The sequence below is a fragment of the Pelodiscus sinensis genome, chromosome 5 (genome assembly GCF_049634645.1).
Source record: "Pelodiscus sinensis isolate JC-2024 chromosome 5, ASM4963464v1, whole genome shotgun sequence".
In the NCBI taxonomy this organism is placed as follows: domain Eukaryota; kingdom Metazoa; phylum Chordata; order Testudines; family Trionychidae; genus Pelodiscus; species Pelodiscus sinensis.
Genome location: NC_134715.1, coordinates 47038775 through 47062920, shown reverse-complemented (window position 1 = coordinate 47062920; position 24146 = coordinate 47038775). Strand labels below are relative to the sequence as shown.

At 38.8% G+C, this 24146-nt stretch overlaps 1 long non-coding RNA gene across 1 annotated transcript in view; it reads left to right on the top strand.

Annotated features, from left to right (window-relative positions):
- LOC142829428 (uncharacterized) overlaps nucleotides 1-19304 on the top strand; it is a 151387-nt gene extending 132083 nt beyond the window's left edge. The window contains exons 4-5 of the long non-coding RNA XR_012903830.1: nucleotides 13181-13366; nucleotides 18178-19304. This is a non-coding gene — a long non-coding RNA (uncharacterized LOC142829428). The remainder of the gene's footprint in view (nucleotides 1-13180; nucleotides 13367-18177) is intronic.
- The last annotated feature ends 4842 nt before the right edge of the window (nucleotides 19305-24146 follow it).

Here is a 24146-nt window from a genome sequence, read left to right as displayed (position 1 = left end):
TCTTGAAAAAGTGCATGGTGGATATTAATTACATCTCTCCATCTTGATCTATAGATATGAGCACAATTTACTTTCATTTCTAACCAAACCACACAGTGGTGGTTTTACATTTCATTCCTCAGAAAAAGCAAGAATGTTCACTAATGTTCTCAGTTGTATTTCAGCAAGGATTAAATTAAATAACAAAAATAAGTTTGTTCCTTGTTTAGGTTATGGCATAAACAGGCTAAAAGAAAGGAAAGTAACTTTTATGTCTGATGTTATCCATAATGCATGTGATTAGGTTGTCTAAGGCCAAGCGAAGGCATGGTGTTGAATGTGAGGCTTTATAGTCTGCTTTAGCTTCAACATGCTTAAGAATTTTTATTAAACGCCATTTTAAATTCACAAGAGTGCAATAGTGTTATTCAACAACGATTTTTTTCCATATACTACTTGAGTTTGCAAACATTATAGGGTTGACAGATGGTTTCAATAAAAATACTGGACACACTTGACATTACATCACAATCTACATTACCTCTTAGTTAGAAAATACCGGACATTTCTATTTTCTCAATTTGTTTCCCGAACAGAAACCTCAAATACTAGACTGTCCAGTTCAGAACCGGACACCTGGCAACCCTAGCAAACAAACATCCAGAAAGGATGACAAATTCTGTGTTTGTACCCATAAGGAAGGAGGTAAAGATCATCCTTTAAACCTGCCAAGTCTACTCTTGGTTAACTGTGTTGACAGATTGTTTACCATACAAAATAGTGAGATCTCATGATGAAATGTGGTTTCAAATACAATATGAGGGTGAAAATAAGTTTCCTCCACCAGTTATGAGGATGTAAGATATTTGTAAATATCCTAATAGTGTTTAAAAGAGGGGGTGGTTAAGAGGGGTGGAGTCAGGGAGTAGATATTTCATGAATCATGGCATTCTTGCTAGACCATATAATGTCTATCAGTATATCCAGGTAAGGTTGTGCTGGCCCAGATGCTACCTAAGGGTACGTCTAGACTACATGCCTCTGTCACCAGAGGCATGTAGATTAGGCCACCAGACATAGTAAAATGAAGTGGCAATTTAAATAATTGCCGATTCATTTAAATTTACATGGCTGCCGCGCTGAGCCGACAAACAGCTGTTTGTCGGCTCAGCGCGATAGTCTGGATGCGTGGGTGTCGACCACCCAGGTAAGCCTCCTGGGATGAGGTTTACCTGTGTGGTCGACAAATACCTTTGATGTCGCCTCCTGCGCGTCCAGACTATCGCGCTGAGCCGACAAACAGCTGATCAGCTGTTTGTCGGGCTCAGCGCGGCAGCCATGTAAATTTATATGAACCGGCGATTATTTAAATCGCCGCTTCATTTTACTATGTCTGGTAGCCTAATCTACATGCCTCTGGTGACAGAGGCATGTAGTCTAGACGTACCCTTAGTTTGCATCTTGTCTCTTGGTGAAGGCAGTAACCCTTTTTTTTCAAGTGTACACAAAGGTTTATTTTTTCCTTTTGTTTTTGTATGTGGGCCAATTGAGACATCAATGATTTGTCTCCACAGCAGTTGGGACTGAGGGTGTGTGTACACAGAAGGGCTTAACTTGAAATAAACTATGCAAATTGAGCTACATCAATTGCATAGTTTTTTTTCAAAATAGCTTATTTCGCATTTTGATGCTGTCTACATAGCACTTATTTTGAAATAGAGCACTCTTCCTCTGACTTTCCTGTAAATGTAATTTTATGAGGAGCAAGGAGTCGGGGTAAGAAGTCCTCCAGCTTGATGGTGTTTTGACATCATGTCGAAATAACTGCTGGCTGTGTAGACACGAGCCATGTCATTTTGAAATAACACTACTTATTTCAAATTAATGTTGCTGAATAGACAGCCTGAGTGTCCTTCCTCATGTAGTCAGTATTTTGCTAGGTTGAGCCTCACTAATGTGATGAAAGCAACAATGTGAACATTGTACTGTAGCTTGCTCTGCAGCTTGGGCTCTTAAGTTCCCTCAACCACCTATGCTGGCTGGCTGAGGCGTATTTGATCATAATGGGGACGGGGTATTGTATGTATGAATATAATATTCCAAGATTTGAGCAGGTTATGAACTACTAGAACCTATCCAGTTTTTGTTAATATTGGTCTAATTAGAAAATTAATATTCAGTCTGTTATTTCACAACCAGATAAGGAAGTAAGAAGCATACTCACTATGTGATACTTTCTTCAAATGTAGAGATTGGTATAGACTGGTGATGATAATCAGTCAAATGCATATTTGCTCTCCATTGCACAAATGATTAAGGAAAACTGCAACTAAATCTATTACTAATTCTGTTAAGAATTTCAAGTGATTATGGATATGTGTGTGGAGGCAGGAAAAGAGAATAAGGGAATTTGTGTGCAGCCATCTTGGTCTTGTTAAGAAGAGAGCAAGAGTCAGGCTAAGTCTGTGGCCTGACAACGCGAGATCTGTAATTAGATGCTGCCTTTGCCTCTCGTCTCCATACGAAGATAAGGATAGAATGCTGACTCTGGCAGGGACCTTGAGAATAAGGAGCATCTGGGTGGAACTAAATAACTGTTAACCATTGGTGTTTGTAATGGGAAGGAGACTATTTGTTATTCTTATTATATCTAATAGACAGTATATAAACTGCTTCATAATTGCTTGTATTCGAAGATCTGCCTCTGTGTGGGGGGCTCCCTTCCCCCCATCCGAACCAGTTTTTCCCTTGCTGCAGCTCGTAATAAAACTGCCTCTGGCTACTTGTTGCTTACAAATGCAGAGTGAGGACAATGTTTTCTTCCACATGTGAGAATTGTCCTCCCCAAAGCATGTTTGTATGAACTCATCCAAGGTTTTAGTTTGTTCTATTGCATTAAGTTAGTAAAATAAGTTTATGGACACTTTTGATTGCACAGTCAAACTTATTTCAAATACTTTGGACTTTATACATGAATTGTTTGATGCATACTACAATATAAATACTGTGTTGTCATAATATTATTGATTCCTCAGAGTAATTTTTGCTATCAGGACTATTACTGTTATGAATATGCATTCTAGACATAAAATATTTTTGTTTGGCAAATGACACACACAACACTTTATTCTTCAGTAGCGAACATTTGAAACTTTGTTGATGTCATGTGTTGGGCCACTGAGGGTTAAGATGAATTGGTGCCACAGCAAAAATATTGTTTCTGTCAGAAGACTTTCTGAGGAAGCTCTTAGTGACTGCTCCTAATAAGGATGTGCAGAATTTTTTGGACAGATCACTGCTTTCTGTAGCAGAAATATCTGTGCTATTCCTTTTCCTTGTTGCTCTGGTACAAATGTGGATTGCTAGAACAGAATCAAAATCCTGTGCTTATGGTAAGAATATCGATGCTGTAAACTGGAACGATTATCCAGGCTTCAGGAATACCATATCCTGCAAATTTGTGGTGAACATTGCCAGTTCAATGTATCTAGAGATGCAATGGATTACAAAGCCATTCCCATTCCAGAAACAAAACAAAACAAAACCCCTAGTCTGCTGTATTAAAATGTCATGTGATTTTGTAGAAAGTAGATGTTTCTCTGTTATTTGCATCATAGTTTTCTACTTGGGTTTGAATATTCAGTCCTGGCCAATGTGATGATTTGTTGTGCTGTACCGAGGCATGTCCCTCAGTGATTGTGGGCCTTCCTATATAGCGGAAGGTCTGTGGGAATTTGTGCAATTACTTTACACTTTGGTGGAATTCAGAAAGTTTCTGACGAGTCTCATCCTTTACTTGTGTATCTCTAACTTGCTGAATTTGGATGTCTGAAGCTGAAATTGCTCTAATACAGGTAATGATTTTCTTTGTCTTTCAAGTTGCCGCTTCTTCCATTAGTAGCACTTTAAAAGGAGCTCTTGATAATGTCTGCTACTATGAGTGCTCCTGGGATGTGTTCTGAAAGAAAATAACAACAACCGTGGTTGAAACCTTTGCACTCTGGATTAAAGGTGATCTTAGTGGGTTTGAATTCAAAGGTGACCCTAAAGGTGTATGATCTTTCTTTTGTAAAATCTAACAGATATAATTCAAGTAACTGCTAGATCTTCCTGTCTCAAACAGGTATAGTAGTATTCTGCTTCTGCAAAGCTTCTGGCCTCCTGCTGACAACTTCTGTGTTAGTGCTGCTCATAAACTGAGGGGGAAGAGGAGGAATACAATAGCTGCTACAACGGTGGGAGGCTACACTACTGAATACTGTTCTAAAAACAAGTGGCAATGTCAGTTCTTTTATTAAATATTTTTGGTTGTGGACTCTCCCCCAGATCCACATGTAATGGTCAGTAAGATCATCTGTTAGGGTACGTCTACACTGCTTGCCTATTTTGAAATAAGCTATTCTGGAAGAAATACTCTGAAATAGCTTATTCAGAAATAACATGTCTACAATATAGGGATGCCCCCAAATTAATCCGAGGTATGCTTCCCTAATGTGGACGCACTACCTCGATTTAGAGCTTCAGGTGGCACTAGGGAGTAATTATGCTGAATGGCTCTGGGGAGGAGCTATTTTGAAATAGCAGCAGTGGAGCATTTCGGAATAAGCTATTTTAGAATAAGCATTATTCCTCATGGAATGAGGTTTACAGATTTTGAAATAAGATGTCTGTTATTTTAAAAAATTTTGAAATATCAGAATTGTTGTGTAGATGCTCACATTGTTATTTTAAAATAACATCAGTTATTTTGAAATAACTGTGCTGTGTAGACTCACCCTTACAGAGTTTGATTATTGTGCCAAAGTTAGTAGAAATGTTCAGGGTGATTGGACACTCCCATTAGTTATCTGAAACTGGGAAAGACAAGTAATGCCTTCAATTTTTCTGTAGCAAGTTATTACTGTGTTCTAATTATATGTTCAGTATATTATTTGTTCCTTCCCAAATTAACAATACTCATTCAGAATGAGACAGGCATGTTGAAAGCACTTCAGAAATGCAAAAGGTGAAACATAATGTTTGTTCTTTCTCTTCCTTATCACAACACAATGTCTTCATATCAAATAACTTCATAGAGCTGAAATCATGACAAAACTGTTTGAACTCATTAAATGAATACCCTCCACACAACAGCCTTGGGGAAATTCTGCACCAACATATTTAAAAATTCTGCATATTTTATTTATCAAAATAGTGCAATATAATGACATCAGTTTCACTTATTTTGGCAATTTATTTAAACTTCCATACAGAAAACAAATCACAGTAAGTGTTCAGCATTTCCTAACACCTGAAAGTAAAGTTATGAAAACTTAGTAATAATACTGTGCATTCCAATTATAATCCTGGATTGTCATTTAAATTATATTACAGAACACCAAAATGAAATAAAGTAAAATGTTTCATTTTAAATTGCTTAGCTTTCACACTTGAAAGTCATATGGCTTTGCTAATCATTGTCCTGCATATATATATATATATATATATTTTTTGTAATGAGTAGGTAAAATAGATCATGAGCTGTAATCCAATCTCCTTGTACCTCTCTGGTACTGGAAAACATGAGAATGCACATAGATTCTCCAAGCTGAGGCTTCCCTTATTGTCATTTATTATAAGGCTCCATTTCACTTCGGGCAATATAAAGGAATCAAAATAATTGTATATGTTGTTGACACTCCCATACTTGTACCTTTACACATTTTGGGCCTCATATTCCTGAGGAGGTGAGTCAGTGCTGCAAACTGCCTGCCATCTGTCTCATTTTCCCCTCTCTCCAGACATAAAGCGGAGGCATCCTTTTCTGGTAAGCCCAGACATCCACTCCCATACTTAATTGTGGTTTAGTCAATAGTTTAAGAATGGGAGCAATTAATTGGCAACCTGCTTAATTGTTATGTTTGTGCTTTGCCTTAGGGGACAGCATCTGCTTTATAGAGACCTACCCCCTTCAAGCTGGGGAAACAGTAATAGCGAGCAAGAGGGACATTTTCTCTATCACTGGCCTGCACGCAGGCATGCCCCTTCAATGTCTAGCTATGCTCATAGACTCATAGACTTTAAGGTCAGAAGGGACCATTATGATCATCTAGTCTGACCCCCTGCACAGTGCAGGCCACAGAATCTCAACCACCCCTCTTAGAATAATATGCTCATGTGCTCAGCACCCCTCCTCACCTCCTACTGTCATCTACAGCTGGCTGCTCTGGGCAGATGTGCCCAGGATGCTGGGGAATGGGTGTGTGTTCCCAATATTTCTTTGCTCCCCTACCCAATGGGAGCACAGAATTCCCCCAGGAGAAATATATGCAGTTGAATGTAGTTTATCAAGAGGGATTTGCATGCTGAAAAATCTAGGTTAGAAAAATATGTTGGTTTCTAATAATACAACACACGTCTGCTCATCTGCAAGAAGATTCTGGCCGCTTTCAGAAAGTATGTGTCTTACTTTGCAGGTGCTTTTATTTTTAGTTGTGTGAGACTCATGTAAATGCAGATTTTGCTGATGGTCTTTGGCACTGCAGTTATTGTTATCCATGGTTTGTTGGGTTTGTCTTGGTGGTAAATACACAGTTGTTCGCTTTTTTCCCCAGTCAGGTCACTAGAGGTATGTCTACAGTACGGGACACAGTCAAATTAAGAGACTCAGCTTCAGCTACGTTAATTGTGTAGCTGAAGTCAAAGTACCTTAACTTGGTTTTCTTGAAAGGAAACACTGATTGCTATTTACAGAATGGCCACTGGGGCACCTGTACTTTTTTCTATTGTCTCTTTTTGTGGACCACTTATTGCCATAGAACTGCCCCAGCCCCTCATCACCACCACCTCCCAAAAATAATTAGAGCATAACTTTCAGAAAACTTCCAATAGCATTTTAAAAATATCAGTATTGATGGACGATCCACTACAACCCTTGATAACTTATTCCAATAGTTAATTAGTCTCGCAATTGAAAACTTACACTTTGTTTCCCGTTTAAATTTGTCTAACTTCAACTTTCAGCCATTGGATTTCATTTATATCTTTCTTTGTTATGTTGAAAACCCTATTATTAAATATTTATTCTCCATGTAGATATTTACAGAAAGTAATCAGGTCACTCCTTAACTTTCACTTTGTTCAACTAAATACAATAGAACCTCAGACTTCTGAACACTTTGGGAATGGAGGTGGTTCATAGGTCAGAATAAAACTGATTTTTGAAACCTGTAAACTTAAACATTGACTTAATACAGTTTGGATTAACAATCTTGTTAATTAACCAGTAAGGGTACGTCTACACTAGCTCATTATTTCGAGCTAGGTAGGGTAATTAGGGCAAGTGGAGTTGCAAATGAAGCCTGGGATTTAAATATCCCGGGCTTCATTTGCATGTTCACAGGTGCTGCCATTTTTAAATCCCCCCAGTCCAAACTCCATGCCACAGGGCACGAGGAGTAATGGTAGTTCGAATTAGGATCTTTAATTTGAACTACCTACTCCGTGCCGCGTGTAGCCACAGGCATGGAGTTCGGACTAACGGGGATTTAAAAATGGCGGTGCCTGGGAACATGCAAATGAAGCCTGGGATATTTAAATCCCGGGCGTCATTTGCAACTCCACTTGCCCAAATTATCCTACCTAGCTCAAACTAACGAGCTAGTGTAGATGTACCCTCAGAAAGGAGGGAGTTATAGTTGGCAGAAGCTAGAGACAAAATGGCCACCTTGTAATTGTGTGCCTGTCTTATTTGAAGGGTCTATTGCTAGACAAGCATTATGGAAAAAAAATCCTGTATGAATACTTCCATACACTGTAACAATGAAACAATGATTAAACATATCAGCTCTGTGAGAATATAATTAATTCTCGCCATTCTGATGGCTAAAATTATAGATGTATAATGTCCTGGCATTTCCACAAACCTGATATTTTTGCACTAATTTTGTCCATGTGTTTTCTTTCCTATATTTCTTTTACCAAATTTTTATTGTAATCATCTGGATTCTTTTTGGATATGCCTTAATTCTCTGATTTAAGTTTTTCTGCAACTGCATCTCAAGGAGTTTGATAATATATTTGACTCAGCCACATGGACTTCTATGGTAGACAAATAGCATTATAGTCTCTAATTATTATTATTGTTGTTGTTGTTATTAAAAGAGAAATAATCAGGAAAATTAACTGCAAATCAAACTGCTGAACAAAATATACTATTTGTTTGAATTTAAAAGCAGAAAAGTGATTTAAAACTTCAAAGGTGAAAAATAACTATTGCCTTTTGAAGTAGTAGTTTACATTTAATTTAAGGATAAAAAGGGTGACCATCTACTACTTTTCTTACATTTTTCAATTTAACTAATCCAGTCTTTTTTCATTTAGAAATTTTCTCACAGATGTCTGAAATTGTTACAAAATATTTTATCTCCAGGATGCAGAATATTCATTTACATAAATTGGTTCATTTCTGTGTGACACAATGCAGCAATAACATGTGTTTCTAAAGAAATAGATTTTAAATACTTAAAACAGACTGAAAGAAAAAGAGTTTGGAAAAGGCAATGAAGTTCCTTAAGCTGGGGAGGGTGGTTCAACTCACTAGCATTGAATCCACATTCTTAGCAAGCTATGTTTTTATATTACTGGTTATCTTGAAAATAGTAATTATTATGCAGATGATCAGAAAAGGCGATGAATATAGAACTTGTTTAAAAGTTTTGTCATGAGGGTATTTTTTTTTTCATGGATTGGTTGACAAATAGTTAATGATGCAGTAATGCCTCAGGATCAAAAAGGATAAAAGCAGTAGTAAAGGAACAAGAACAAATAAATGAGTATCAAGGTTGTTTAGACAGCATTGGTAATTCTACCACATGGGATCCCTGAACATACAGAATAATTGTAAACAAGAGCATTGCTGATACTCTGAGACTCTCTCCAGCATGTTGCCTGCATTCTACTTGGGCTGCCCACTAACAATTTTCTATGTCCATTTGTTTGTTATATATTTGGAAAGAGCAAATAAGTAAAATAATGATGAGCTGTTTGATCCTTTCATTAACAAAAGTATATTTTTTCTGAAACAAAAACATATTCTTTCAAATTAAAATATATACCAGGGAATTTATTTTCTCAGTTTCACTTGAGAACATCAGAGTAGTTTGAGACAGCAACAGCCTTTGTGATCTTTATAGTGTGAAGTTTTTCAATAGGTTTAATATGAGATTTTAACTTGTATCTCATGCATGTTCCCCAATATCTGAGGCATAATCACACATGTCATTTGAAAGAATAGGCTTCAAAATGGTGCTCTGAAGAACAAGTAATCACCGAGAGTTGACAACCCTCTTTTAACATTGAGAATATGTAATGATCTTAATAATTTTCCAAAAAAAATTGTTGAATTTTCAGAGGAGTACTGTGTTACATGATCTCAAATTGAAGAATGATGTTCTTTTTCAACTGTGAATAGGAGGGGACATGATTTATAAGACATTCTTGATTGGTATATCCAGCAAGCAAGTTTGAGAGTGCCTGTAATAGAAAGAATGTTCCTTTAGTGTTGAACCTGTGTGAATTCATAATTTCATGCATACCTTGTCGCTGGCCTCTCTGTTTAAGACCTGCTGCTCACTGTTGAACAGTACATAGGGGATAAGCTATCCTAAAAACAATACTATTATTTCACAGTTGCCAATCTGGAGAGACAGCCTGTGGAGTAGAAAGAAGGGTATAGCATATATATCCAGTTAAAGGTGCAGAGTTAACAAAAGGTCAGTTATAGTATGAAAATAGATAAATATGGATTAGAACCAGAGAAACATGTCTGAATTTTGCTTTGAAAGATTTTAGTATAGTGGAAAAATCTTTTTTTCTGAAAGAATGTAAATGGACTGCTGTTTATCATTGAATTTTGCCAATTTTATTTTTAATTTCACATATAACAATGTGACGTTTTTGTACACTTCTAAATGACTCAGGCACCACAGTTCTATTGCCAAAAATGATGTAAGCCTTTAAGATTCTAAGCCTTTAAGATTCTAAGTCTCATAAAATCAAGGGGGGCGGTGCAGGAGCACTTTGGTGACAAGGTGGTACTTTTTTTACCCATAATAATTGGCCCACACTAAGTCATTATAATGCTAGCTATTGCTTCCGCAATGTAAGCTTGCTGATTAAAAGAAGCCCATCTATAATTACCACCTTCCATCTTTTCTCCTTCTTCCTGAGGGATAGTTCATGGGAGATCTTCATGATCTTGCTTGTTCTTCTAAAAAAATTTCACTAGTATTGACTAGCCAATTACAGTGACTTCAGGGCTGCTTTTCACTGGAAGTGTGACTCAAAGTGGCCACAATGCAGGGAAGATAATTATCCCTATTATTTAAAATAATTAGGGTAACACAATTTTGCATCACAAGCAGCCCTTATAATGGTATGTATGGAGGAAGTGTAGCTTCCTATATCTTGAATGGATAAAGGTATTTGTAGCTCTGAAGTTTATCATGCATTATTCCTTCTAATCCAGGAATTGTCAGTTCTGGAATTAGGCATCTATCTGTATGGTTTCAAGTTTGAAAACTAAACCTTAATGTCCACAGGCAAAATTATTAGCATTTGATCATATTTGTCTGAATGTATGAAACAAGGAGAATTCTTTGTGCTTGATCAGTAAATATTTCATGGTTAGTTAACTGGGTATAGCCAAATCCCATATTAAAAGACAAGGTGAAATCTAGGCCAGTTCTTAGCCTTTATAATATGCATACTTTGTTACAGGGAAAATGAAGTATCCTGTTATGATAACTATGTCTGTCTGTTCCATGCTTGCATGCTATTCTGGACATAATGACAAATGTTAGTTATGTAGGAGGGAAAAGAAGAGTTTTATTCACTTGCAAAGAATACAATCCAGCTAGAATTTATTATTCATAGTAGTGGGATTGGAGGTGTCTGTAAGCGTAGCTAATTAATATACTCTTAATAATTAAAAATCAAAATAGCCCACAACCACCAAAGTGGGATAGATGGCATGTATTCATATCAGAATTTGCCACTACTTTCTCTGCAGATTGTCATTTATGCTTACAAGTGCTTGCAACATGTGGGCTTTGTTGCATTGAGTTTGACCTGGAGGACTCTGTGCTGGTTAGGCTTCAATTGGAGTATTGTGTCCAGTTCTGGGCACCGCATTTCAAAAAAGATGTGGAAAAATTGGAGAGGGTCCAGAGAAGAGCAATGAGTATGATTAAAGGTCTAGAGAACATGACCTATGAGGAAAGGCTGAAGGAATTGGGTTTGTTTAGTTTAGAAAAGAGAAGATTGAGGGAGGGACACGATAGCAGTTTTCAGATATCTAAAAGGGTGTCATCAGAAGGAGGGAGAAAACTTGTTCATCTTGGCCTCTGAGGATAGAGCAAGAAGCAATGGGCTTAAACTGCAGTAAGGGAAGTTAGGTTGGACATTAGGAAAAAGTTGCTAACTGTCAGGGTGGTCGAACACTGGAATAAATTGCCCAGGGAGGTTGTGGAATCCTTATCTCTGGAGATATTTAAGAGTAGGTTAGATAAATGTCTATCCGGGATGGTCTAGACAGTATTTGGTCCTGCCATGAGGGCAGGGGTCTGGACTCGATGACCTCTCAAGGTCCCTTCCAGTCCTAGGATTCTATGATTCTGTGACTGATTTTTTTCCGTAGGAGAGGTAGGTAAATCATGGTTTACCTCAAGAAGTCCTATACTTCACTGAAATTGGGTGACAATTTGCTTATGTTTGCAGATGATAGGGAAGAAAAGCCACTAAAGCTTGAACGATGAGGAGTCCTGTGGCACCTTATAGACTAACTGAAGTGCAACAAACCTCGGTGCCAATTCTGCCCACATATATACACCAGCAACACCATCACAGGACCTACAGCCATACCATCACTGGTTCATTCTCCTGCACATCTACTAACATAATATATGCCATCATGTGCCAACAATGCCCCTCTGCTATATACATCGGCCAAGCTGGACAGTCCCTATGTAAAAGAATAAATGGACACAAATCAGATATTAGGAATGGCAATATACAAAATCCTATAGGGGAACACTTTCATCTCCCTGGACACACAATTGCAGATCTAAAGGTAGTCATCCTGCAGCAAAAAAAAGACCAGACTTCAAAGAGAAACTGCTGAGCTACAGTTCATTTTCAAGTTTGATACAATCATCTCAGGATTAAACAAAGACTGTGAATGGCTAGTTAACTACAAAAGCAGCTTCTCCTCTCTTGGAAGTCACACCTCCAGATCAGCTACTAGAAGTGGGCTTCATCCTCCCTGATTGGATCCACATCGTCATCTCTAGCCAGATTCTGGCCTGCCTATTTATACCTGCCTCGGGAAATTTCCACCACATGCATCTGACAAACTGGGTCTTTGCCCACGAAAGCTTTGCTCCAACACTTCAGTTAGTCTGTAAGGTGCCACAGGACTCCTCGCCGCCTTTGCAGATTCAGACTAACATGGCTACACCTCTGACACTCAAGCTTGAAGGAATGCAGAGACAAGCAGCAAAGGAAGAAGCATTGCAGAATAATGATGCTTAGATTTACTATATCCTGCTTTAACAGCCAGTGGCCAGCTTTTCTTGTACATATTTCCAATCACACAATCCACAGAGGAGGGAGAAAAATCATTTTACTTCTACTCTGAATTCATTGAACTGTAATCACAGACTAATTTATTCACAGTCTCAGTCTATGCTTTGTGGGGTAAAAAATCCTCTGAGGAATATCACTTTAGTGTTGTTTCCCTTTGTAGAGGGATGGGCCAGGATTTTTAAAAAGCTGAGGTTAGAAAAATGCCTTTGAGTAAAAAAACAACAACAGATGTCTGATAATTCCAGGGGAACCTGATTGTTGTTCTGTTGAAAGCGCGCCCTGATGTAATTTAACAAAAATAACAAATGCAGAATAAGTAAAATAGCATATGAAAAATGTCATTTGACAGTAGATACATTTATGAAGTAGTTGGACGTGGGATCAGGATTTCTGATAGCTGAACTAAATTTTGGCTGCAAAGAGAAGGATTTTACATACAAGAAAAATATATTGTTTATCACTTTACTTATCTCCATAACTGTGTAGTCACTTTACAGGCAGAAATAAGTAAAGGCTTTTTTCTCAAGGTTAATTGCAGTCTATGGCCCTGACCCAAAAATGTGTTACACCTATGCAGATCTGGATATCAGCAAGGTGCCCTGTCAACTCCAGTGTGATTCTCCATGACTGGAAAGGTCCACCTGTACAAGAGACATTGTAAATTCAGGCCCGGACACTAGCTAACAGCGCTTCGGATGAGGATGTTGAGGGATATAAAATGAATGTGAAGAAAGAGGATGAGACTGCGATGGAGTAAACCCTGGTAAGAGAAATAGATATCACATTATCTGAGTAACTGAAAGCTAAATATATTGTTGTTCTTCTATGGCATTATACACCTTAGAAATATGCTACTAAGATTCTGTTGATAGCTAAAATAAGTAATATATATTATAAATTGGTGTCTTTTCCCTTCAATGTTTTTCTAACATTTGTAGTCCATTCAATGACTTTGATTCATGGTTAACATGCACAATTTATCTCTGTCGTATAAAATGATACATTTGCTAACAAAAATAGCACCCTGAGTCAAGATCCCCCAAACACTCCCCTTCCCCTGGGGTCACCTGGATCACTTGCATCTAAATTGAGCCCTGGTTTTCTGCAGGGAGTGAGAGAATCTGTGTCACAATGGGTATTTCAGGTCAGTTAATTGAGTGTATCTGTGTGAATAAACTGCAATATAGTGCAAGTGTTGGATTTGTAGGTGTTGCAGTGAAAATGGTGAATGAGGAAAGGGTTGTGAGAGACACCGGAAGTCAGTTCTGCCCTCTGACTTAGTTCTACCAGTAATGTGTGTGGCTATTTATACCCAAGTGCTTATTGTTTGTTACATGTAATCTATCATTCACAAAAACTAGATTTCACTGGGGTTTTTGTTTCCCTTGGGAGACATTTGATTGCCTCTCAAAGTTTTAAGTATCCTATATGGGGTCCACCCTGTTTGTTTTCCCATTGTTTGAAATACTGCCCTGCTTGAAATCTACAAGTGTGTCTGTTGTTGAAAAGTGTGACTCATGTTACAAGTAGACAAAGGTGTAAAGTGGATGCTACTGCCCTGCTTGGCAGCTCAGAACAAGAATCCAAGTCCAGTCCCCCTGGATTCAAATTTAGGCAGCTTTCTGAGACATTGTCCATGCTGCAACATCCATGCTGTTATTTTTAATGGCTTAGTTTGAGCTAATCTAGTTTAACTCTGTCCACCTGAACCGGCACCCTTATCTCCTAGTTGAAGTGTAGATGAAGCCAGTGGGGTTGGGATTTCACCCCTTTTGTATGAGTAATCCTTTCTGTGTCAGCTGAGTGCTGATCTTTCACAAGCCTGCTGAACTGGTGGCTGGAGAATGACATGAGATTATCCCTATTGGGCCCTGTGTGCTGTGTCTGCAATAACACTAGCAATCGTTTACTAGATATTGGTTTCTTGTTCAGGACCTGCTCTGAAGTTTCATCAGGCATGTAGAGGGCTAAGGGAAAGGATTGTCCTGTAATTAAGGTCTAGTCTGAGACTTAGAATACCATGGTTGAAATTATTACTCTGCTAGGATATGTCTACACTACAACATTAATTCGAACTAACTTAGTTCGAATTAGTTAATTCGAACTAACTTAGTTCGAACTAATGGATCCAGACTACAAAACTAGTTCGAATTAGCATTTTGCTAATTCGAACTAGCATGTCCACATTAAGTGGACCCTGAACTGGGCTGAAGGATGGCCGGAAGCAGTGCCGGCAGGGCATCAGAGAAGAACTTAAAGCGTGGAGATGCTTTCTCAGGCTAGCCGAGGGCTGTGCTTAAAGGGACCCGACCCCCACCCTGGATAGACAGTTCTCAGGGGTGCCCCGCTTGCAAAGCAGTCGTGGCTTGGATTGCCCGGAATACCCACACTGGGCACATCACAGAACTCGGCCATCAGACCGGCTGCACTTGCCGCAGACTGCCATCTGGGGAGAGGGGACAATTGAGGGGCTGCAGGAGAGCTTCCACCCCCAGAAGCCCGCAGAGCCAGCCCAGTCCTCCCCATCAGGGGCTCGTACCCCATTCTTCCCTCACCTCCTTCCACTAACCCTTCCCTAGCCCCCGTTTCTGTTGTACTAAATAATGGACAATTGTGTTCAAAAATAGAATCTCTCTTTATTGACCAAAACTGGGGGAGACTGGGAAAAGGAGATGGGAGAGGGGAAGAGAGAGGGTGGGAGAGGGGAGGTCAACTACAATGATCAGGGGTTTGGAACAGGTCCCATATGAAGAGAGGCTAAAAAGACTGGGACTTTTCAGCTTAGAAAAGAGGAGACGGGGGGGGGGGGAATAGGATAGAGGTCTATAAAAGCATGAGTTGGGTGGAGAGGGTGCATACAGAAAAGTTCTTCATTAGTTCCCATAATAAAAGGACTAGAGGACACCAAAGGAAAGGAATGGGTATCAGGCTTCAAACTAGTAACAGAAAGTTCTTCTTCACAAAGCAAGGAGTCAACCTGTGGAACTCCTTGCTGCAGGAGGCTGTGAAGGCTAGAACTAGAACAGAGTTTAAAGGGAAGTGAGATCAAGTCATGGAGGTTGGGTCCATGGAGTGGTATTAGCCAGGGGTAGTAGTGGTGTCCCTGCCCAAGGTTTGAGGAAGGCTGGAGAGGGATGGCACAAGACAAATGGCTTGGTCACTGTCTTCGGTCCATCCCCTCCAAGGTCCCTAGGGTTGGCCGCTGTCGGCAGACAGGCTACTGGGCTAGATGTACCTTTGGTCTGACCCAGGATGGCCATTGTAAGCTCAGGGTCGGGGGTCTCAGTGGACCCCCTTGATTCTCTTGCACACCTGCTCCTGGGTGGCCAGGCAGGCAGCTCTCCTGCCCTAGACGGCCACTTTCCTGTGCCTAGTGTGGAGATCATGGACGAGGTCCACGATGTCCGCACTAGCCCAGGCGGGTGCCCGCCTCTTGCTGTCCCGGGCAAGTTCCCGGGAGCCGCCAGCCTGGTCCCAGGAAGAGAGGGGGGCTGGGGGGCATCGGGTGGCTGGCTCGATCCATGCTAGGTGCAGGGTCTGCTGGCTGGGTGCTGGCAGGCTTGCACCTGGCACGGGCACCGTAGCCAGCCCGTGCCCCTTTAACGGGGCCGGGGCCAGGAGGGGGGCAGACGAGTTTCCCTGGTGTTGGCCAGAGTGGCCACCAGGGAAACCTGGGGAGGGCTAGCCTCCCACTCATTCGAAGTAAGGGGCTACACACCCCTTAATTCGAACTAGCTAGTTCGAACTAGGCTTAGTCCTCGTACAATGAGGTTTTCCTAGTTCGAATTAAGCGCTCCGCTAGTTCGAATTAAGTTCAAACTAGCGGTTTGTATGTGTAGCAGCCTATTAAAGTTAATTCGAACTAACGTCTGTTAGTTTGAATTAACTTTGTAGTGTAGACATACCCCTATAGATTTACTGGATGATCTTGGGCAAGTAACTTTTACTTTGTCTCAGTCCTTTAGCTGTGAACTGTAGGTAATAGCACTTGTCTACCTCGCAGAATGTTGAAGGTGAATGAATTAAAGATTGTGGGGCACTTAAGTACTATGGTAATGTACACTACACAAATACCAGATGTAGAAGATACTACAAGTCATATTTTCTCTTTTTCATATTGTTCAGGGGATGCGGTCCCAAATTCTATGGAACCTTTGTATTCCTGTAGAGGAAGAGCAACTGTCCAATATCTACTACTCTGTGTAATCTCTCAGAAAAAAAAATTCCTGTGCCACTTCTTACACTGTTTTAGAGTAGTTAGGGACCACGCAGTGAAGAATCTGTATCTCTTAAAAATTAATCAGGGACCGTACTATATGTCTATAGTTTATAATACCTCATCATGCATGCAAGTGTGTGTGGGGGGGAGAGGAGGGAGAAAATAACTATAATATATAAACTGTATGGCACAGGATACAAAGGTTTAAAGAAAAAATAATTGTAATTATGCCTTGAAAAAGAAACATAGTAATGTTTCATTCCCAAATATTCTTATAAAAATGAAATGTGTTTAATTTCATCAACTAACAGTGGACTTTTAGTGGAACTAGTTCAATGTGCCTCCTTTTAGCTATATTATCACTGCAAATGTATTGAAATTTTGTTCCTTGTGAACAGAAATTTCATCTTCATTCACAAAGGTCATAGAGCTTTTCAGAAGTTAGTGTTATTATTATGAAACTTTCTGTTCTCCCTTGGCATTGAACTCCTGGTGACTATTATAATATGAAGATACTTTCTCATTGAATGCTTAAAATAGACATCTGAAAATAAAGATTTTATTGACCTTTAAACATTTGACACCTATACATTTCAATATAATGACTTGGTTTTTTTTCTCTAGTCATAATATAAAAATAAATCCTTGAAGACTGGAACACTCTGCTTAGTTGCAATTACTTTAAAGGTGTATTGAGTACTGAAATGATTGAGAACTTGCAATCTCCTGAGTGAATAATGCCACCTTAAAAAGACACATCATTTATGGCTTAACATTTTCTGATTGTAGCCATAGTCATTGAACTGGAGTCGCAGAATAATCTGTCTCTTTCTGTTCCCATGAATGTAAAAGTGTCATAGGGCATATGCATGGCTCTATCTATTGTAAAGTAGTAGCAGCAGGTTTTGCATGGCTAGGATGGAGCTGTGCTAGCAAATAGAACAGACTTTCATCTTGAACAGTTGCATGCAAGTCATATTCCTTTTGGCAACAATCAGCATGGGAGTTTTTAGGCTCCTTAAATCCCTCAAAAAATCCATCTTTCAACCTTAGTTGTGGTCAGCTTCATATTCTATTTCCTTCTGTAAAGGTATACCTTCCTCTAAACATTGGATGTGACCCCAGAATTGGAGAACCTGTAATTTTATTCACCTGGTCCAAGACTGCAACTTTCCAGGATCACCCTAATTTTCACAAAATCAAACCAGTAGATGTTAAGAACATACTTTAACTTTTGATACTGAAAGTAGTTTAGTTTCCTCTCTTTGGATGCTTATAATGGCCATGTTTCTGCTTTATATAACAGAGTTCTCATGACTGCTCCATTGAGTGTTTTTATCTTATTTGTCACACAGACATGCTGCTGCCCAAACAGAGACTTTTGAAGCTGTTGAAGACCTATTACAAAGACATAGTTTATAAACAGTACTGAGCCAGACATGAAAAGAACCTGGGTTGAAGCATAAAGTCTAGCAAAATGAAGAATAAAAGGACAACTTTATAGTCATAATAATAGTATTTTAGACAGGGAGCAATAATTAGATCGTTATAACTTGTACTTTAGAAATGAAAACAAGAAAAAAAAAAGTCCACTTTAATTTGAGTTCAGATTAAGCTGGAACTTGGTCCTAAAAATGGTTTATATGCACTAAAGTGTTCCGTTCTATTTAAGATTAAAAATGCAAGGGTGGGAAAGAGGGAACATCGGGAAACAGAAAAATCATTCAGGATTATTGTTTGATGCTGGATCTGCTTTTATAGTCCGAGAGACCGTGAAGGAGCAAATTGGGTCAAAGTATAAAGATGAGGTATCATGAGAGATTTTTTTACATGGAAAATACCATTTTTTTTCTCCAGCTGCTAAAACAAACAAAAAAATCTATCAGGCTGATACCAAAGATAGTGCATGTTGCTTTTTTGGTATTTATTTAAACTATGACTTACATGGATTTCAGTGATAGACATTAAATGGAGAAAAAAATAAGAGATGAGAAGAGGACATTTATTAAATAATAAGTGAGTTCTTTGGTGTATGTATGAGCTATTTTATGGTGAAGAAATTAACACCCAGTGTGTTTCCAGAAGAGTGGAGTAGCCTACTATCAAATGTGTGACAACAATCTTATTGCTTAGATGTATTTTTAAGTCTGCCTGGCAGTGTCACTGGAATGAGGTTTAAAGAACAGGCTGCCGAATCCAGAATCAGTGACCAGTCTACCTAAACAGAGGCAGATACCCAGATTGTTTTCAATCTGTTCATCTGATCTTTACTAAGACTATAGAAAGGATCAATAGGAGGTATTCACTACAAATTGCATAAACATGAAAAGGAAATACTTTATTATATATTTTCTAAATAAAATACCCACCACCCCTATTTCTCTCTTCCCCTCTTTCATACTCAAACACACACCTTTTATGCACTTTTTACCCATGGATCTTTTGTACTAATCATTTCTGTGATGGCAGGACTAAATAACCATTAAAAATGTGAATGATATGGCATCACAAGTCTGGTGGATCCTTACATTAAAAGATACTGGGGGTGGGGCTGGGTTGTCTTCAATTGTAATATCTAACAAATGGTTTAGAAGCAAATCTGCAAAGACTGGTTCAGGCTGCAGTCAGCAAAATTATTTTTAAATGTAGCAATGTTACTCGACAGACTGAGATACAAAATTAGAGGACTTCAAAGGATTAGGAAAGGAACAGTGGCACACAGGTATAAAGGCTAGACTAGTATGATGAACTGAGGAGGTGAAGAGGACAATAGCACTGAAGAATGTAACTCAAAGAGAATTTAATTTCTAAAAGATGGAAAGCAATGGAATAATAGACACACACTACATGCAGACTACAAAGTTTGATAAAGCAAATATGAAACACTCAAAGGCTGTTTGAAGATAAAGTAAGGATTGGGAGAACATTTTCTATAGATCATGATCAGAAGATAGAAAATGAGGGAGAAAAAAAAGAAGACACTGCAGTGTAATTGTCAAGGTTGACAACCTTCTTTCCACATGGAAGGAAATAATGAGCATATGGGGTCATATTTTTTAAAAAAACTATTGAAGACAGATCTAATATATGAGGAAATAAAACCTGTTGGCAGGCTTACTAGCAATACTACTGATCAAGAACAATTTTAAGAAGTCAAACACTTCTGAGAAACGTTATAGGGAACAGCCAGCATGGATTTGTACAGAATAATAAATTATGTCAAACCAATCTGATAGATTTCTTTGATAGGATAACAAGTCTTGTGGATAAGGGAGAAGCAGTGGATGTGGTATACCTAGACTTTAGTAAGGCATTTGATACAGTCTCACATGATATTCTTATCAATAAACTAGGCAAATACAACTTAGATGGGGCTACTATAAGGTGGGTGTATAACTGGCTGGATAACCATACTCAGAGAGTAGTTATTAATGGTTCACAATCCTGCTGGAAAGGTATAACTAGTGGGGTTACGCAGGAGTCTGTTTTGGGACCGGTTCTGTTCAATATCTTTATCAACAATTTAGATATCAGCCTAGAGAGTACGCTTATTAAGTTTGCAGATGATATCAAGCTGGGAGGGGTTGCGACTGCTCTGGAGTATAGGGTCATAATTCAAAATGACCTGGACAAATTGGAGAAATGGTCTGAGGTAAACAGGATGAAGTTTAATAAAGACAAATGTAAAGTGCTCCACTTAGGAAGGAACAATCAGTTTCACACATACAGAATAGGAAGCGACTGTCTAGGAAGGAGTACGGCAGAAAGGGATCTAGGGGTTATAGTGGACCACAAGCTGAATATGAGTCAGCAGTGTGATGCTGTTGCAAAAAAAGCAAACATGATTCTGGGATGCATTAACAGGTGTGTTGTGAACAAGACACGAGAAGTCATTCTTCCGCTCTACTCTGCACTAGTTAGGCCTCAATTGGAGTATTGTGTCCAGTTCTGGGCACCGCATTTCAAGAAAGATATGGAGAAATTGGAGAGGGTCCAGAGAAGAACAACAAGAATGATTAAAGGTCTAGAGAACATGACCTATGAAGGAAGGCTGAAAGAATTGGGTTTGTTTAGCTTAGAAAAGAGAATACTGACAGGGCACATAATAGCCATTTTCAGGTATCTAAAAGGGTGTCATAAGGAGGAGGGAGAAAACTTGTTCATCTTGGCCTCTAGGATAGAACAAGAGGCAATGGGCTTAAACTGCAGCAAAGGAGGTTTAGGTTGGACATTAGGAAAAAGTTCCTAACCTTCAGGGTAGTCAAACACTGGAATAAATTGCCCAGGGAGTTGGTGGAATCCTCATCTCTGGAGATATTTAAAAGTAGGTTAGATAAATGTCTACCAGGGATGGTCTAGACAGTGTTTGGTCCTGCCATGAGGGCAGGGGACTGGACTCGATGACCTCTCGAGGTCCCTTCCAGTTCTAGTGTTCTATGATTCTACATAGCACTTATGTCTTCTTTTAAGTAGCCGTTACTTTGGAAGAGTAAAGAGTTAAAATCAGAGCAGGATAATAATAAAAAATAATAGGGCTACTTAGTTCTAAGTGAAAATCTTGAGTCAGATTTTGGAGCAGAAAATTTCAGATACAGGTCACCAGTCAGACATGAGCAAAAAGGCAGAGATAAGTCTATTTGGGATTCTGTTGTGAGCTGAAGTGTTGTATCATTAAATCTTTAAAGCATGAGTAAGGATGAGCATTTTAGAAAGGGAAAATGAATACTTCAGCCATGCAGATATTAGTATGCTACTGTGCCTGGTAGCAGTGAAAGCTTAAATATATATGTAAAATCAGAATCAAAACTGGTGTACACAGCATGTCAGTAACATTTCTCTTGCCATGACAGAGCAATGAACTGAGCAGGTAAAAAGCAGAGCTTTGATAGAAATGCTAATTTCATCATAAAATATTTGAAATCGTACCTTGCCTAATGTATATGATTATGGAGGAGGGATAGCTCAGTGGTTTGAGAGTTGGCCTACTAAACCCAGGGTTGTGAGCTCAATCCTTGAGGGGGCAAGTTAGGGATCTGGGGCAAATCTGTGAGGGATGGTACCTGGTCTTGCTGTGAGGGCAGGAGACTGGACTTGATAACCTCTCAAGGTCCCTTCCCTTTCTTTTTTTTTTTTAAAAAAAATGACCAAGATTATGCTTGTGACATTTACTCACAGAAGACAGGTGATTTAAAGTGAATTCCCTGCTTAACTCATTTTCATTCAAAATACTGCAGAGGTGGAGTCCCAGCTCTGAATTGTGTTGCTAGAATTCCTGAGGCCAGGAACTTGGGCAGTTCAAAAAGTGTAGGTGTGATTAATGAGGACATCAACAGTTAAGTGATAGAAATGTAGCCGTGTTAGTCTGGGGTAGCTGAAGCAAAATGCAGGACAATGTAGCACTTTAAAGACTAACAAGATGGTTTAATAGGTGATGAACTTTCATGGGCCATATTGGCATGACTAGATATACCAAAGGAATACAATGAAAAAAGTGAACACATTATTAAACTGACAAATCAGATTTAGTACAGAAGGTGGGGTGAGGAGGAGGAGGGAGGGAGGGAATAGTTATTTGAGTCAATGACTTAATGCTGAAATAGCGCATCTGTTTAGAAAATTATTTCAAAATAGCGGACGTGTTCCTTGGATGTGGGGTAGCTATTTCGGGATACCTCTGGTATCCTAAGAGGGGGGGGATATGATAGTAGTCTATAAAATCATGACTGGTGTGGAAACAGTGAGTTAGGAAAAGTTATTTACACGTTCCCATAACATAAGAAACCTAGTCACCAAATGAAATTAATGGTAGCAGGTTTAAAACAAACAAAAGGAGGTTTTTCTTCATGCAGAACATAGTTATCCTGTGAAACTCCTTACCAGAGGAGGTTGTGAAGACCAGGACTTTAACAGGATTCAAAAAAGAGCTAGATAAATTCATGGAGGTTTGGTCCATCAATAGCTATTAGCCAGGGTGGGTAGGAATGGTGTCCCTAGCCTCTGTTTGTCAGAAGCTGAAAATGGATGACAGGAGAGAGATCTCCTCCAGCCTCTTTTCTGAACTCTTTCTCACTCCCCACACCTGATACCTGCACCCCCACACCCTGCCTTCTGTCCTGTGTCTCCTATATTGCCAAGTCCCTTTCCTGACTCCTCCACCTTCACATCCCTAGCCCCTGCCCTGAAAGACCTGAGCAATGTTAGACTTCTACTGTAGTAGGCAATATGTATATTGCTGCAAAGTTAATCAGGCTCTACATATATAGTTCTCTATATATTTTGGGAAAAAAGCTATTTCAAAATTTAATTACTGCATATTTACTTATGAAAATTGAAGTGTGTATTTTTTTAAACATGGTTGACTCTTCTGCCCTGTGAAAAGGAGCCTGGTACTTTGTGCATGATTTCGTGGGTCCCTACGTTTAGTCCCATCCCATAGAATTTACTGGTATTATCTGTAGCTCTTTGCTCCCTGTGAAAGTGGGGAAAAATTCTCTAATAGTGGCTCCAGGTGTCAACATCTTTCTTAATGTATGTCTGCTGAACTACAGAGAAAAAGAACTGGAAGTCCAGCCTGCTTTGAGTTTATAAACTTTTCAGTTGAGATGATCAACTTATAAGAATATTTTGCCATCTACAAAATAGCACTTGATTTTTTGTTATAAAGCTGAGGCCCAAGTTTGTGTACGTATGTGTAAGTACACTTTTGTGCATGGTTTTTGTATTCATGTATAACTTCTTATCAATATTATACTAAAATATACATTGTTCATAAATGAATTTGCAATAATTGAACCCATAAAATCAGCCTTTTTTGTATCTGATCTCAAACTATAACAGTAAAGATTTAAAATACTTTTTTCTTCAAAAAAATAAAATTTTAAAAAGTTCCTTCTCTATTCTTTTCAGTCTTAGTATAAATTCCAATGTGCTCAGCTGATGAAGGCATCATCATTTATATTTGCTGCACAACAAAATTGATAGGCTTTGCAATTTTTTTTCCTGCTGAAAACTGAAATTCCTTCCTTGCTCCCATTTTGTCAATTTACTGCATCTCTTAAGACCATTTGAGATTAATGGAACTAAAAAGTATCAAATGTTAAGCATGTTAATGTTAATATTGTTTGCTTATGGACTATAGAACTGGCACCTAGATGTGTTTCTGACACTATTTAATCTTTATTCTTTCAAAACCATTTCTTTACATAGAGTACTTAAACTTATAACTGTCATTATAAATCACTAACTGCAATGATCTTTCCATTTGTATTCAAATGCACCGTTGTGCTACTTATTAAAACACAATCTTTCCTTTGATGCTAATCTA